General features: G+C 35.5%; 1 pseudogene; it reads left to right on the forward strand.

Annotated features, from left to right (window-relative positions):
• LOC106843205 (UDP-glucuronosyltransferase 2B31-like) overlaps positions 1 to 15,757 on the forward strand; it is a 29,687-nt pseudogene extending 13,930 nt beyond the window's left edge.
• Positions 15,758 to 16,619: the final 862 nt, after the last annotated feature.

Raw genomic sequence — 16,619 nt, forward strand, 5'->3', positions numbered from 1 at the left:
CTACATTATAGCCTTTCCCTCTCATATTATAAAACTGTTTTAGGATGACTGCCCTCCTCTCAAAAACCTAGTGCTGCCACTGTGTTTTTTACAGAACAGGGAGACATGTTACCTCCAACGTTATTGCGACAGTGCTGTACTATACAGCACTTCGTGATTTAGAGTTCATAAGCCATATCTCTTTATTCATCCTTCTTCCTTGTCTGTTAGTTCACAATCATTTCAACATTAGAAACAAATGCACTGCAATGCCTGAGGGTAAAATGTTGAGCACTTTCCAGATTCTAAAATGACAATCCTAACAAGAAAAACAACAATAATAATAGCAAACAGAGGCTACTATATGGTATGAATAACTCTAAAGAATCAATACATTATTCCTCACAATAATCCAGTGAGAAAGGTCCATTTAACAATAAAACTTGAGTAACAGAAAGGATAAAAAAGCAGACAACAGAAAGTGTCAGAGTCAGGATTCAAACCAGGGCAATCCATGTCCACATTTTTAACCACTAATTCACTGATACAAGGTCAATACCAATTCCTGGTCAATACTAACTCCTCATCAGCCCTGCCTGGACATGTCCAGGAACCTCATCGTGGACTTGCCTCCTATCCCTGGATTATAACGGTGTTTTAAAACTTGTTCACTAGGTCTATTAACAATTCCTTACTGGATAATTCAAGCTTTGCATGCCCAAATGTTGTATTTCTTTTTCTTTTCTTTTCTTTTCCTTTCTTTTCTTTTGCTTTGGGACTTAACTCATTCTATTCTCTAGGCTAGAAATACTTGTCCTCTTCCAAATTCTTTTTTCATAACTCGAAATCCTAAGCATTCAATAAATTCTAGCCCATAAACTAAGATCTCTATAATCATCTCTGAAGAAAATAATGTTTTTCTGCCACCTTTATGTGGCACTCATTTTTCCTATCTGCACAAGAATCTCACATATTTATCTTTTCTAGTTTGTTCTATAAATTGATGTCTATTTGATTTTTCTTCAGCTATAAAGAGAATGCTACGTGTTTATCAATGATTCATCGTGACCAGCCTATAAAGCCCTTGGATTGAGTAGCCCATGCGAGTAAAATGAGCCAAATACCTACAGCCAAGACAAAGGTGACTGAGGTTTTTAAAGGGAGAACAGATAGGTAACAAAAGGGGACTATGGGGAAATGAAAAGGAGAGAACAAAGAAGAGACTAGGAGGATGTGTAGAAATGGAAAATTACAGAAAGGGGTAAGTGGAAAATTACTGAAAGTGGTTTGGTGAGGTGAGTTGGACAATGTACATTTTGTGGTTTGGCAGGATCACATTTTCTTGAGCAAAGACTCAGCATAGGGGCTGGGGTCATCTTTAGAGACACAAGCCATGACCTAGTACAGGTGGAAGTCAAGTTAAAGTTTGGTCCAGTCATTTGGTCCAGTCTTTTAAGACAGTGTTTAGGTAAGTCCTTTGTGGGGCATGGGGATTTACAGTTTACAACCTCATGAAGCACAAAACATTCCTTTGTGTAACTTTTCTTTGTTTCACAAATTCTCAATGGCCCTAACTGGGGTTTCTTACCTAAAGCTATGAAACCAGTAAAATCTTTGGTTAAAATGACTAAAGATATTGTCACACAAAGTCTTGGATATGCTTGAATTACCATTCTTGCTTTATTGAACGACCTTTTATAATTGGATAGTAAGACACAAAATAAAAGGAGAGAGTAGGAATGATAGGTGGGGCCCAGTAACTTTAGTCCAGTCCCGCTGGATTACAGTGTTAGATTTCCCTCCTCCCACAATAAGATCTCCCATTTCTTGGCCTTACTTTGTCATGTCAGATACTTGCAACTCTTTTAATACCCGTGATACTGAGGATAGCAAAACCAGAAACTTATATAATCTTTTTATTGATTCTTCCCTCAAATAACATAGAAGAATAAATTGCAGATGAAATAAAGAGCCAAACATCGTGTGCAGCAAATTTTAAATCTTATGCATGAGAAAGTATTTGAAATAGCAAAAAGATCGCCAAAGCTTGCCCTTAAATATTGGTAATCAGAGCCTTTGGAGTCAAAAAACAACCTACAAAGCAAATCACAGAGAAGAAAGAAAGAAAGTTAAGCACAGTTCTTCTACCTGACAAAAGATATGTTTAAACAGTTGGATGGAAACAAGGCACACTTAGCACTTGTGACGCATAGAAGAGATTTCTATATAACAAAATTATTTTCAGCAATAATCGCTAATGAAACTATTAAAATAATAACATCCAGAAAAGAAATAGACAATGAATATTTTCTTTTATTAAACTTTAAATAATCATGCCACTATAAAGTAAAAAATAAATCATAATGTACAAACGAGAAAAAAATAAACGCATTAATGCTTTCATTACTGTAATGTACTTTTTTGAAAACAGCAAGGGGTAGGGGGAAGGGGGAACCTTAAACATATACATTAGTCTGAAGCATAATGAAGCTCTACATACACTACCTGAGCCAAATTCCAAACTATTTCTGTTTTCTTAATGAAGTAAATTCTGCGAATTCATTAATGACTTTGTCAAAAATGATGTTCTTTGCAATTCTTAGAGCATATAGCCAGATTCATAAATCTACGTCCAATCATAGTTGACCAAAGAATCCTTTCATTTCTTTTAATTTTGGAAAGTCATTTCACATACAGCAATATATATTTGTTGGAGGGTCCAAGGTGGTAGCATAGGAAGACCCAGAACTTACTCCCTCCCACAGACACACCAAATCTCCACCTGCAAATTAGCAATTCCTCCTGAAGAAGAACTGAGGGCTGATTAAACAGCTTCCATACAACAAGTGATAGCGAGACCATATAGAGATGAGTAGGAAAGCCAGAGACACAGTATCAACAGGAACTCCACCCCAAATGGAGCAACCTGCAGCAGGGAGGGATATCACTGAGGGCCCTGCACACAGATTTGCCTGCCTTAGGGCACAGCAAAAAATAGTAGCCTAAAGAGCACTTTTTATGGGAAGAAAATCCATGTACTAATCCTAGAGTGTCTGGTAAACAGGCAGAGAATTCTGCTGGACCTCTCTTTGGGGTTGGAGGAACTGAAGAGTGCCATTTTTTGTGTTACCACTCCACCTTGATAGCACAGTTGGGAGCATGGTCCAGATGCTCTAATGAGCCTGCTAAGGCCACCACAATGTGCCTCAGGCACCAGACCCACACCAGCTCCAGCTCTCCCCACAACATGGTCCCAGCATGGCATGCCCTAGGCTGTCCCCCCCCAGGACTGCACCCACTCCAGCTGTCCTGCCAAAACTACCCAGCACATGCAGTCTACACAGGGGATGCTTCCACACAAAGTCACTCTTTCAAGACTAGGATAGGAGGCAGTTATGTCTAATTCATAGAAACAAACACAGAAAGTCAACAAAATGAGGAGATGGAGGAGTATGTTCCAAATGAAAAAACATAAAACCTCAGAAGAAAACCCTAATGAGACAGAGATAAGTTATTTGCCTGATACAGCCTTCAAAGTGGATAGTCATAAAAATGCTCACTGAACTTAGGAAAAGAATGGAGGAATACAGTGAGAACTTCAACAAAGCGTTAGAAAATATTAGAAAGAACCAAACAGAGCTGAAGAATACAATAACTGAAATGAAAAATTCACTGGAGAGAATCAACACCAGAATAGATGGTACAGAAGAATGAATTAGCAATCTGAAAGAGAAAATAGTGGAAATTACCCCATCAGAACAGCAAACAGAAAAAGAATTTTTAAAAATGAGGATAGTTTAAGAGATCTCAAGGACAAAATCAAGCATACTAACATTTATGTTATAGGGGTCCCATAGAAGAAGAGAGAAAGAGGCAGAAAATTTACTTGAAGAAATAATGGAAAACTTCCCTTACCTGGAGAAGGAAAGAAACATCTAGGTCCAGTAAGCATAGAGAGTCCCAAACAAGATGAACACAAAGAGGCCCACACTAAGACATGTTATATTTAAAGTGGCAAAAGTTAAAGATAAAGAATCATAAAGGCAGCTAGAGAAAAACAGCAAGTAACATAAAAGGAAACCCCCATAAGACTATCGGCTGACTTTTTAGCAGAAACTTTGCAAGCCAGTAAGGAATGGCATGATATATTTAAAGTGCTAAAAGGAAAAGACTTACAATCAAGAATACGCTACCTGGTAAGATTATCATTCAGAATTGAAGGAGAGATAAAGAGTTTCCCAGACAAGCACAAACTAAAGGAGATCATCAGTACTAAGCCAGCTGTATAAGAAATGTTAGAGAGTCTTCTAGAAATAAGAAATAAGACTAGATGTAAGAAATAAGTCCAGAAATAAGAAAATATATGAAGGAAAAAATTATACTGGTAAAGGAAAATATGTATAAATGTATAGATCAGCCACTTAAAAAGCTAGTATGAAAGTTAAAAGATAAAAGTAAAATCAACTCTAACTACAATAAGTAGTTAAGGGATACACAAAATAAAAAGATAGAAAATTGACATCAAAAACAAAATGTCAGAGGGGAGTAAAAATATTGTTTTTAGAATGCATTTGAACTTAAGCACTATCATCTTGAAATAGACTGACTGCTGTATATATAAGTTGATATATATGGACCTCATGGTATCTATAAAACAAAAACCTACAATAGATCCAAAAATAAATAAATAGAAAGGAACCCAACATAACACTAAAGAAATGCATCAAACCACAAGGAAAGAGACCAGTGAAGAAGAAAGGAACAGAGAAGAACTACAAAAACAACCAGAAAACAACTAACAAAATGGCAATAAGCACATACTTATCAATAATTACTTTAAATGAAAATAGACTAAATGCTCCAATCAAAAGATAAAGGGTGGGTGAACGGATGAAAAACCTAAGACTCATCTATATGCCACCTGCAGGAGACTCACTTCAGATCTAAAGATACACACAGATTGAAAATGAAGGGATGCAAAAAGATATTCCATGCAAATGGAAATAAATAGACAGCAGGAATAGCAATACTCATATCAGACAAAATAGACTTTAAAACAAAGTCTGAAACAAAAGACAAAGAAGCGCACAAAATAATTATAAACAGGTCAATTCACCAAGAGAATATAACATAGATAACGATTTATGCACCCACTATAGGAACACTTAAATATATAAAGCAAATACTAACAGACATAAAGGGAAAAATTGACAGTAATACAATAATAGGAAATTTATCACCCCACTTACATCAATGGATAGCTCATTCAGACAGAAAATCAATAAGGAAACATTGGCCTTAAATGACACAATAGACCAGCTGGACTTAATACACATTTACAAAACATTCCATCCTCAAACTACAAAATACATATTCTTTTCAAATGCACATGCAACAGTCTGCATGATAGATCACATGTTAGGACAGAAAACAAGATTCAATAAATTTAAGAAGATTGAAATCATATCAAGCATCTTTTTCAACCACAACACTATGAAGTTAGAAATCAATTACAAGAAGAAAACTGGAAATAACACAAACACATGAAGACTAAACAATATGCTATTAAACAACCAATAGTCAATGAAGAAATAAAAAAGGAAATCAAAAACTACTTTGAGACAAAGGAAAATGGAAACACAACTTTCCAAAATCTATGAGACATAGCAAAGCAGTTCTAAGTGGTAAGTTTAGAAAGATACAGGCCTATCTCAAGAAACAAGAGACATTGCAAATAAATAATCTAACTTTACACCTAAAGGAACTAGAAAAAAAGAACAAACAAAGCCCAAAGTTAGAAGGAAGGAAATAATAAAGATCAGAGTGGGAAAAAGTAAAATTGAGACTAAAATAAAATAGAAAATATCAATAAACATAAAAGCTGATTCTCTGTTGAGCAACATCACTAATAATCAGAGAAATGCAAATCAAAACCAGAGTGATGTACTACCTCATGCCTGTCAGAATGGCTATTATCAAAAAGACAAGAAATATCAAGTGTTAGTGAGGATGTGGGGAAAAGGGAATCCTCATTCACCATTGATGGAAAGGTAAACTGGTGCAGCCACTATGGAAAACAATATGGAGATTCCTCAAAATATTAAAAATTAGAACTACTATATGATACAGTTATTCCACTTCTGGATATATAGCCAAAGGAAATGAAAACACTATATCAAAAAGATATATGCATCCCCTTTGTTCACTGTAGCCTTATTTACAATAGTCAAGATGTGGAAGCAACCTAAGTGTCCATCAATAGATGAATGGATAAAGAAGATGTGGTGTGGGTTATTATTCAGCTGTAAAAAAAATGAAATCTTGACATTTGCCACAACATGGACCTAGAGAGTATTATGCTAAATGAAATAAGTCAGCTAGGGAAAGACAAATGCCACATGATTTCACTTATATGTGGAATCTAAAAAACAAAACAAACAAACAGAGAAAACAAAACAGATTCATAGATACAGAGAAAAACCTGGTTGCTAACAGATGGGGGATATGGTCAAAACAGGTGAAGGAGATTAAGGGGTACAAATTTCCAGTTATAAAATAAATAAATCATGGTAATGTACAGTATACAGAATATAGTCAGTAATACTGTAACAACTTTGTATAGTAAGAAATGGTAACTAGGCTTATCACGGCAATCATTCTGTAATGTACATAAATATGGAATCACTAGGATGCACACCTGAAACTAATAGGATATTGTATATCAATTATATTTCAATAAGAAAAAATTCATGTATATATACACATGGTTAAGAAAAGATGTAAACATAAAAATACATCCAGCGGAGTCCTAAAATCCCATTATATATTCAATCCCAAACATTGCAATACTGTTCATGCATTTGTTTCTTCAAGACTGATTGTAGAAGTTTTCAAATGTCTCAGTAGTCAAAAAAAACTTAAACACAAGAACTCCCAGTAGTCACATAGAATGATAAAATTGATGTAACTTTCTTTATTTTTATAAACTCTTTGCTAATTGTTTCAAATATACTGCTTAAAGGCAAGAATATGCAAGTACCACAGAGGTTGGATACAAAAATCAAATGGTTATGAACTTAATCTTGAAAATAACACATGAAACTGAGTCCACCTATGTCAGGGACTTAACTGTATAACTAGAAGTTTTCTGAATTAATTCCCATGTAGAATTCAATGTTTATTAAAAGATAAATAATACAAGTATACTATCAGTTTTCTTCTCATATTTTTAAGTATATTCTCTAGTATTCTAAAGTATATTATTTAATATATTAAGTTCTTAAAAGCCAACAATAATCACAGAAATTACAGAATAATAATAAAGAAGAGTGTGGCCTTTAAAGAGATATGTCTCCCTGACACTACTGCCTTGCAGAGTCACTCCAGTGTCCTCTGTTGATGAAGCTTAATATTCAGCCAGCTGGGGAAGCAGAAATGTTTATAGGGTCTAGAGGCAATTATCACAAAGCTGAATTTGGAGCTGAGAGACAGCAGATTGAAAACTGGTACAGCAGACAAATATTTTAAATTTCTCATTTGTCAGCATCCCAAAGGTTTTTGTACCTTTTGGCACTGCAACATAGTAAAATTCAGATGAATGGAGGTATAGATTTCTTTTAAAACTGAAGTTTCTGAAAGTGGGGGTATATAGAGGTCCTGACAAAGGTGATGTTAGAGTAGGCCCATTGGATCTGCAGCCCCACTAGTGGTCACTTCTCTGGTCTCCAAATGTATAATCAGAACAGACATACTAGCAGGCTGGATTCTTCGTTTCAGTAGCAGCTAACTCAGTCTTGGTTAGAGGGAGTCTATTCTGTTGGGCCCACTTCTAGCCTTCATCTCTGCACCCATTGCCACTCTACTCAAACACCCATCAAACCAGCACTAGAGTGACAAGTTATTTGCTGCCTCTACTACAGTGGAGATTAATTTCACCAATCCAAAATATATGGAACTGTATTTTATTCATTGGCAAATCCCTAATTATTAATTAGCCATCTCTTTGGTTTTTGTCCATTCAGGGGTTTTTTGTATGTACTGCCCCACTCCTTCTCCACTGTGGTGTTTTTACACTGATTCTTCTGTGGTATAGAGAAGTTACATAGGGTAAAGGTGTTATTGGTAAAAAATCTAGAATCTCGGAGTCATGGATGACAGTGGCTCAGAGTAACTGGCAAAGAAACAAGATCAATGAAAGTCAGATAAACTGGGAAAAATTAATCAGAAATCCTACATCAAAGAAGATAAACTTTGGAGCTGGGTTGATCAACCATGAGGACATGCAGGTTGCAAGAGTCATGATAACATGCAAAAAAATTGAGGTAAACACATTAAATCAGATCTCAAATACTGCCATGGAGCATAGGATGGGTGTTTAAAGCCAGGAAAACAATTAGAAACAATAGAGCTTTAGAAGTATAACAGATAATCAGGAGGGATCCAAATGTAAGATATTGGTAAACAATATTCATATTTTAATCACTTTACTGGAAATTCCTAAAGCCTTTAGGTCTAGGGGGCTCTATGAGTCAAATCTCAGTCAGAAAATTCACTAATTCTCTCTACAACTGATCTTGTACATTCTTTTATTCATCCATTCAGTTCCATTTTAATGCATACAATCAGTTATATTTCATATAATCAATGAATTTCTGATTTCTAGAATTTCTAAATGGTTTTCTATATTCATCATTCTCACTCCATTTTATTCTTATGTTAACTACTAGTGAACATTTCAAACATGCTTACTTTAAAATCTCATTCTGATTTTTTCTCTAACTACAATCCTTGGGTACAAATCATCCTATACTGAATAGTCAGTTATTTCCTCGTGTGGTTTGCATGAGTTAATCTTCAATAGGCATTGAATTCTGTAAGCATTCCGCATGTCCTGTATTGTGAAAGCATCCCTTCAGAATGATACCTGAATGCCTCTGCTGCAGCCTACTGGATCACCAGTTCCATTACAATTTAACTTTTTTTTAGCCTAAAGTCACTGCACTGTGTGGATTTTTTTATAGTTTCTATAAGCATCTACTCACAAAATTCCTTATGCTAACAATTGGTGGATATCCTTTATTGATTTTATACTTGGCTGTGTATGTTGTTCTATGTTGTCTTTTCTTCAGGATGTATATGTGCCTGGAGCAAAAGTGGGAAGGGGTTGAGTCATTTATGATCACCTCAGTCCACGACACTGAATGCAACTCTTAAATGTGTATGTTTAGAGGAAGGGCATTCCCCTTTACTTAACCTTTTAATTAATGATTTTTTAATTTTATTGCACCATAGACAGAGATGTCTCATAGAAATACTTCAGAATTTGTTGAAATTTCATCTATGACCTTGCCAAAGGTCAATTTTATAAAATGTTTCATGTGCACTTAAAAAGAATATATATATGTATTTGGAGCTGTAGGATTCAACAGATGAATCTTATTACTTTTGTTGCCAAAATAATCAAGTTTCAACTTTTTTTGCCAAAACAATCAACTTTCATACTAATTTTTGTTTGCTTGATCTATTAGTTTCTGAGGTATATTAAAACGTCACAATTTTTCTTATTTGTTAATTCTTACTGAATTACTTCTATCCACAGAAATGTTTCTCTTTATCACATTTCATACTTCGCATCTTTTCTTCTATCTTTATATTAAGTTTTACATCAGTTTTCATTTAGTTAGTATTGGCTACACACACACACATATATATAGATATACACATATAAAACAATGCTATGTCACTTTGTATTAATTACTTCTCTTTTAAACAAAAATAACTGGATTAAAAAACTGAGAATCTCTGTCTCTTAACAGGTGAGTTTAATGCATATTTAAATTAATGTAAATAATACTGCAGAAAATGAAAATGAATGTATTAAATTATTATTTTGCACTTATCTGTAACAACTTAAGATTTCATACTTTTGCTTACTGCATTCTCCTTTTTCTGCCTTTTGTTAGAATGGTCAAATGTTTTTATTATAAGTGGCCAATAAAAATTATGTATACACATATTTCTCAACTCTCTCTGCTAAGAAGACCTAGAAGCAATGGCATCCCAGTAGCAATGAGCATACCTAGTATCCAGATCTTAGTTTCTAAATACCATTCCTTAATAAAAGAAACCGTGGCTTCTTGACCAAATGATTGATTTTAGTCCTGGGGCAAGAAAGGTACAAGAGAGCATGAAACATCTTGTAGCATGAGAAATTAAAGAAGTACACAAAATGATGGTAACATGTCAAAAGGATATGGGGGGGGCAACTGATGGGAATTCTAATGAATTAAATCTGGAACAATCTGAGCAAGAATATTAATGCTGATAGTTATGGATTATAACCCATAGAATAAATAAAATAACCATAAATCTATACTGATAGAAACAAAAATAAATGGAGGAAAGGGGATGTTCTTCCTTACAGTAGAATTCCAATTAATAATTATAAAAGAAATTATGGATATAGAAATCACCATTAGGCCAACACCACAGTAATATTTTTTTCAAGCAAGAATTTTCTACCAGTGGATACTAAAACAAGAGGGCAAAAGCATGATGACAAACAGGATGTTTACATAGTCTCAAAGTATCTCCTCACAAGATATTTAATTTCAAAAGGAAAAATCATAACTTTACAGTATAGAAACCAGCAGACATCATCTTAACCAAGTGATCAAAGTTAATACCATCATTAATGAGATACATTAATATCACACACTTCCTGAAAATGATGCACTGAGAAGAGCACATCACTTCTGCAGTATTCTTGCTAAAAATGTCTAATTGGAATTTAATCGTAAGGAAACATCAAGCAAATCTATGTTGAGGGTCATTCTACAAAATAACTGACCAATAATTCATCAAAAGTGTCAAAATTAATAAAGACCAAAAAAAGACCTAGGGATTATCCAAGATTAAAGGAGACTAAGGAGATATGACAACTAAATATAACACATAATCCTGGATTGAATCCCAATTCAGAAAAAAAATTAGTGAGAGAATAGAAAGCCTGAAGCTAGACCCCTATGCTGTGGTCCCTAAACCCTACCTACTCCCTTGACCCCCCCAAAAACTAGAGTTCTTTTTTTAAGTAAATTGAAATAAAATGTCCAGGGTAAAACAAAGTAACTGGAATTGATGTGACACACCCAAGTAAAGCTCTTCTCATTCTGACATTCATGGATCCTCTTAAGTAATGTCTAGTAATAGTTACTCAGCATAAAAGTGAAAGCCAGACACTTAATAAGTCCTTCACAGGTACAAAGAGATCCCAGTGAGTCGTTCTATTGCCTCATTCTTAAATATTAACAGACAACCAAGATCTGCAAATATTTGGGGAAAGATAAAATGTCAGAGTAAGGACACGATAAGCACACCACCACCACCACCACCACCACCCCCCCTCCGAATAAACAGACATAGTGAACAAAAAAGAATTTTAAAATATAAATATTTAACTCTATTAGTAACCTCAGAGGTAGTCAAAAATATTTCATCATATAAAGAATAACATACTGTAAAAATGAAACAAGAGAAAAAAGAGGGCTCTTGTATATTTCACACCTCTTATGTCCCATCTCAAACATTTTCAGGCCATTTTTTTCTCTAGTTTTTGCTGTGGCAAGGAGCTTCTACAGTTATAATCTGACAGCATAGATCTCTCACTCTCTGCACTAGGGTTTCTTTGACGCCAGTGCATGGAACTGCTGAAGGAACTCATCTAGCACTCATACACTCATACATGCATAATCTAGCAGTATGTTCAATAGGAGCTCTCTCTCATCCTTCAAGTGGTCACTTGTGGGTATATTCCAGACAGCTTCTTACTGGGTCCCAGTGGGCTTAAGTCCCACTTGCTCACAGTGATGAATAATTTAGTAACATACTTGTACTTTCTTCCTGTTTCACCCTTCCCTGTCCCCTACTCCTGTACCCTAGGAATTTCTCAAAATAAACTGATCCTTATCTGGTCCTTATCTCAGGTTCTGTTTTTTTAGGTGAACACAAACCGAGACAGTTTGTACCAGAACTAGCTCTAAAAGGTAGACCTGCAAGATAAGACTTTGGAATTGGATAATTCACTGATTACCTGGCAAGAACAATTTCATTGCTCATGATGTGTGTGACAGTGATAACTCCTAGAATTCAGTAAAATCACAATTTATATGACACACAAGGGAGCAAGGAATCAGGGTGAGGTACGTGGGGAAGGTAATGTATTGACTTAGGTATGGGGACAATGGTAATTATATAGGTTACAGATTAAATGGCTTGTGTTAACAGTTTTAGATGTCTTTTAAAAAGAAAATAGGCTCAGTTTAAACAAATATCAAATCAAAATATGCTGTGAAAGTCAGAAGTTCTCCTTGGCGGTGTTTAAAGAGACTCTTTTCTTCTGCAGCAGCAGCAAACCAGGTTTAGAATTTACTTGCAAAGATAACAGAGCTACAAAGGACACTCAACACACAACCTCAATAGGGCTCCGGTGCCAAAGTTAGATAGAAAAAGAATGGGACTCTGAGACCTGGGGTGGGGAATGAGCCTGAAAATCTTGAATCCCCCCATTCATCTGGGTTCTGCTTCTGGGGGTAGTAGTGGAAACATTTCTATCAGGGTTCACAGTAAGGTTTCCACTGAACTTAAAGCTATGACTACCACGTGGTCATTTTGGACTCCTCATGTCATGGGACAGTAGGCAAAGAAAATAGTTACTATTAGTAGGGACAACTGACTCTGATTACAATAAGGGGCTAGGATCATGGTTACACAACAGAGAAGAAAGGGATTTTTCCAAGACCCAGGAGATGCAGAGGGATGCCTAAAATCCACAGGGGTGGCAACTCAGTGCCTAATGATAACTCTAAGAGTATACTTGTAGCAACCATGACCCAAGAAGGGTAAGCCTTCTTGGGGATGAAGGTTCACGTCATCCCATGAGACTAGCAATTTAGACCAGCCAAATTTCTGGTCCAGAGAGAGGAAAATATAGAATTTCTAGTATAGGAGGAAGATGATAAATTCTAATTATTCCCCCAGGACCAGTTGTAGTAGTGGAGTCAAAACACTGTTTTTACTAACTCTCCTTTGCAAAGGCTGAATTTGGCCACTATACTGAAAACTCTGTGACTGGACTTAGAAGGTACCAGGCGATAAGAGCATTGCAAAAGGTGGAATATAATGATCACTTATTTTGCCCCACCTCACATCTTCACTGTTCCCTCACCATTTCCTTCAGCCATTGCATTGTCAATCAGCTTCCTTGAAGAGATAGCCAGACACTGCATAATCGTGCTTTCTGCCCCTGAGTTTCTCTGATGTTACTGTGTGGAACATCTGTGAGAAGCTGTATTGACTCTCACCATATGAACATCTGTTAGTGCAGGGAGTTAGCATCAGGTATAAACCTTGACCAAAGGAGACAAAAGCCAGTAAATACATTCTCGCCTAGGTACTCCTTCAGGTGGTCCTAGCAGGATATAGACCAACTATCCACAGCAGTGATGAGCTTGACAGTGCACCCTGGTCCTGGTTTTTCCTCCTTCCTTATGTCAATTTTGTTGTCTCACACTCCGGTTTCATGGGATCAGTTCCAGAAACAAACTACTAACTTGCAAGCCCTTCTCTCAATTTCAGCTGAGAATAACTAGTTAAAAGAGACATTCTTAGAAGATAAAAATATAGTTGCTGAAATTAAAATACATAAATCAAGACATTTTAGAACATAACATAAAGGAAATCTCTTAGAATGTAGAAATAAAAGACAAAGACAACAGAAAATGAGAAATGAAATAAAGAGAGTATTAATCTAGGGTCCAACTAAGATAAACCGAAGAAAAAAATAACTGAAAAGTTCAAGAGAAAATTATTAGCAAAATAATGCAATAAGGTTTTCTAGAGTACAGACACATATGTGATCTTTAAAAAGAAATGGCAGGGCCAGCCTGCTGATGTAGTGGTTAAGTGCATGCGCTCCATTTCAGCAGCCCAGGATTTTCAGGTTCAGATCCTGGGTGTGGACTACACATTACTCATCAGGCCATGCTGTGGCAGCATCACATGTACAAAATAGAGGAATATTTGCACAGATTTTAGCTCAGGGACAATCTCCCCCAAGCAAAAAGAGGAAGGTTGGCAACAGATGTTAGCTTAGGGCCAATCTTCCTCACACACACAAAAAGAAATGGTCAATGAAGAGCCAAAATGGAAGAATACAATATTCATTACTGTGAAATTTCAAATGAGGATAAACGGAAGATTCTAAAAGATTTGAGAAGAGAGAAAAAAAAAAAAGATTACCTGAAAAGAAATGGGAATTGAACTGCCATCAGTCTTCTCATCAGCAACAAGGAATGCTGGAGGATATTAGAGCAATGTCTTTATTTCTGGGGGAAAATTATTTTTAATTTAGAATTTTATCTTTCTCCAAATTAACTATCAAGCATCAGAAAATAATACAATTTCAAATGTTCTAGGAATCAAATCAACTCACATATCCTTCCTACATCAGTCAGGATATGCTAGGTTATGCTTCAACAGTAAGCCAAAAATCTTCCTAGCTTAAAATAATAATGGTCTATTTCTCTCTCATGTTAATGTCCATTGGAAGTCTATTGAGAGTTCTGTGTCAAATTATCCTCATCTCAGAAACCAGGCTGACAGAACTGCCACTATCTGGAACATATTTGATGACTCTCACTTAGGGAAATAGGCAGTTTTAATGCACAAAGGAAGTTAACTTCAAGGCAGCAGAAAAGTATAATCCCATCATCTGCCTGGAAGGTGGGTGGTATGTGTAGAAGAGAAGAATATACGGTGAACAACACTCACAACTACCAAACTTTCTTAGGAAGTTACATGAAGAATTTACTCCAATGAAACAAAACTCTAAACCAAGGAACAAAAGAAATTGGAACCACTAAACAGTGAATTCACAATAGATTTGCTGTGCTGAGTCAAGGTAGGAGGAGGAGGAAGACAGATGGCTCCAGGTAGAAGACGTTAGTTAAGAATGAGTGAAAGATAGGATGATTGAGAAACTGAAAAAAAGTGAGGACAAGATGAAGAAAATTACAAGAGGGGAAAGGGGAATAAGGATGGAAAGGAAGGAGATGGGGTCTGAAGAGAAAGAAATTCAATTAAAATTTACTCTAGGAATATAATCCATTCAGGAGCATGGGTGTCATGATGTGGAACACATAAAAAAGTAAATAGTATTATTTGGCTTTGGAGCAAATGGTAGTTTCAAATACAAAGTAAAGAAAATGATATTTATTGACTGTGTTAAAACTCAACCTACAAATTACAGAAGCTTTCACTATGGTTACAAAACAATACAAATGTTATCAACCTTGACAGTGTACAAGCAGCCACATTATTTCACAGTTGGTAGGTGGAGGCAGGAGGTTAGTGGAGGTAGAGGGAAGGACAGAAGAAATAATGTTCTCATCTTACAAAATGAAGAGACAGTCAAGCTGTCTCTAAAGAAAAAGAGATAGTGGTTGCAGTTCCTCAGAGGAGGAATTGAGATTAAAAATGTGGCTGATTTGGAGGGAGTCAAAAAGTTTTATAAGAATTGGGTAAATGAACTAAACACGCATACATTATTTAAACTTGATAAACCTAGAAACAGCTACATAAGTGTATTATTTAGAGATTGATAACCATCAGAAGAAACAAAAACTGAAATGGTTAAAGAAGGCTGATAGTCAGGGGATACTTCTTTTTCAATACAAGCCCATAAATACTATTTGATCTATTTAACCACATACACGAATTCTGATTTTTGCTAAGTTACGCCCCCCCCACCCCCCACCCCCCACCCCCCCCCACCCCATGAAGGATTATCATGAAAGTCAAGAACTGGGCAAGAATGTTTAGTTGTCATTCTAAACTATTCAGTATTATACTGGGAGTCCTGGCCAATTCAATAAAAAAAATATGTAAAAATAATACAATTTAGAACACAGAATGAGAGTCTGTCATCAATTATGGGTAATATGGTGTCTGCTGAGAAAAATCATATGTAACAACTGAAAAATTATCATACGTTAAGTCCTATAAGATTGCCAAATATAAGATCAATACTAAAAAATTAATAGATTTCCTAAGTGTCAGGGGAAAAATGTCATAAAATAGTGTAGAATTTACCACAATAGCAACAGAAATAATAAAATAAACAATAATCCTAACAAGAAAAGCGAAATATACATTGAAAGAAAAATATAAAGATTTACTTAAGAACATAAAGACATGGAAAAATGGAAAGAACTACCATATACCTGGATGGGTAACCTCAACATTTAAATCATTCTCTCCAAATAATTCTATGAGCTCACTGCATTTATTTCAAAATCCTAAAAGTATTTTTCAAAAGGCACAAAAATGTTATCCTGTTGTTATTAAATATTAAATGCACAAAAATAAGAAAAAGATTGAAAGTGAAGAATGCACACTAGAGCAGACTATGGTTATTAAAACACTGTGGCCCTGGTGCAGACATGGATACACAGATGAATCAAGAGATTAGAATCCAAAACAGACCCAAATACAAATAAAAGCTCAATGTGTGATTAGGGGGACTTTGAACATCATTCAGACATGATTACTCAATTATAAATAAGACAACTAAGCAATGAGATTCT

The sequence above is a fragment of the Equus asinus genome, chromosome 3, assembly GCF_041296235.1.
Source record: "Equus asinus isolate D_3611 breed Donkey chromosome 3, EquAss-T2T_v2, whole genome shotgun sequence".
Taxonomy (NCBI): domain Eukaryota; kingdom Metazoa; phylum Chordata; class Mammalia; order Perissodactyla; family Equidae; genus Equus; species Equus asinus.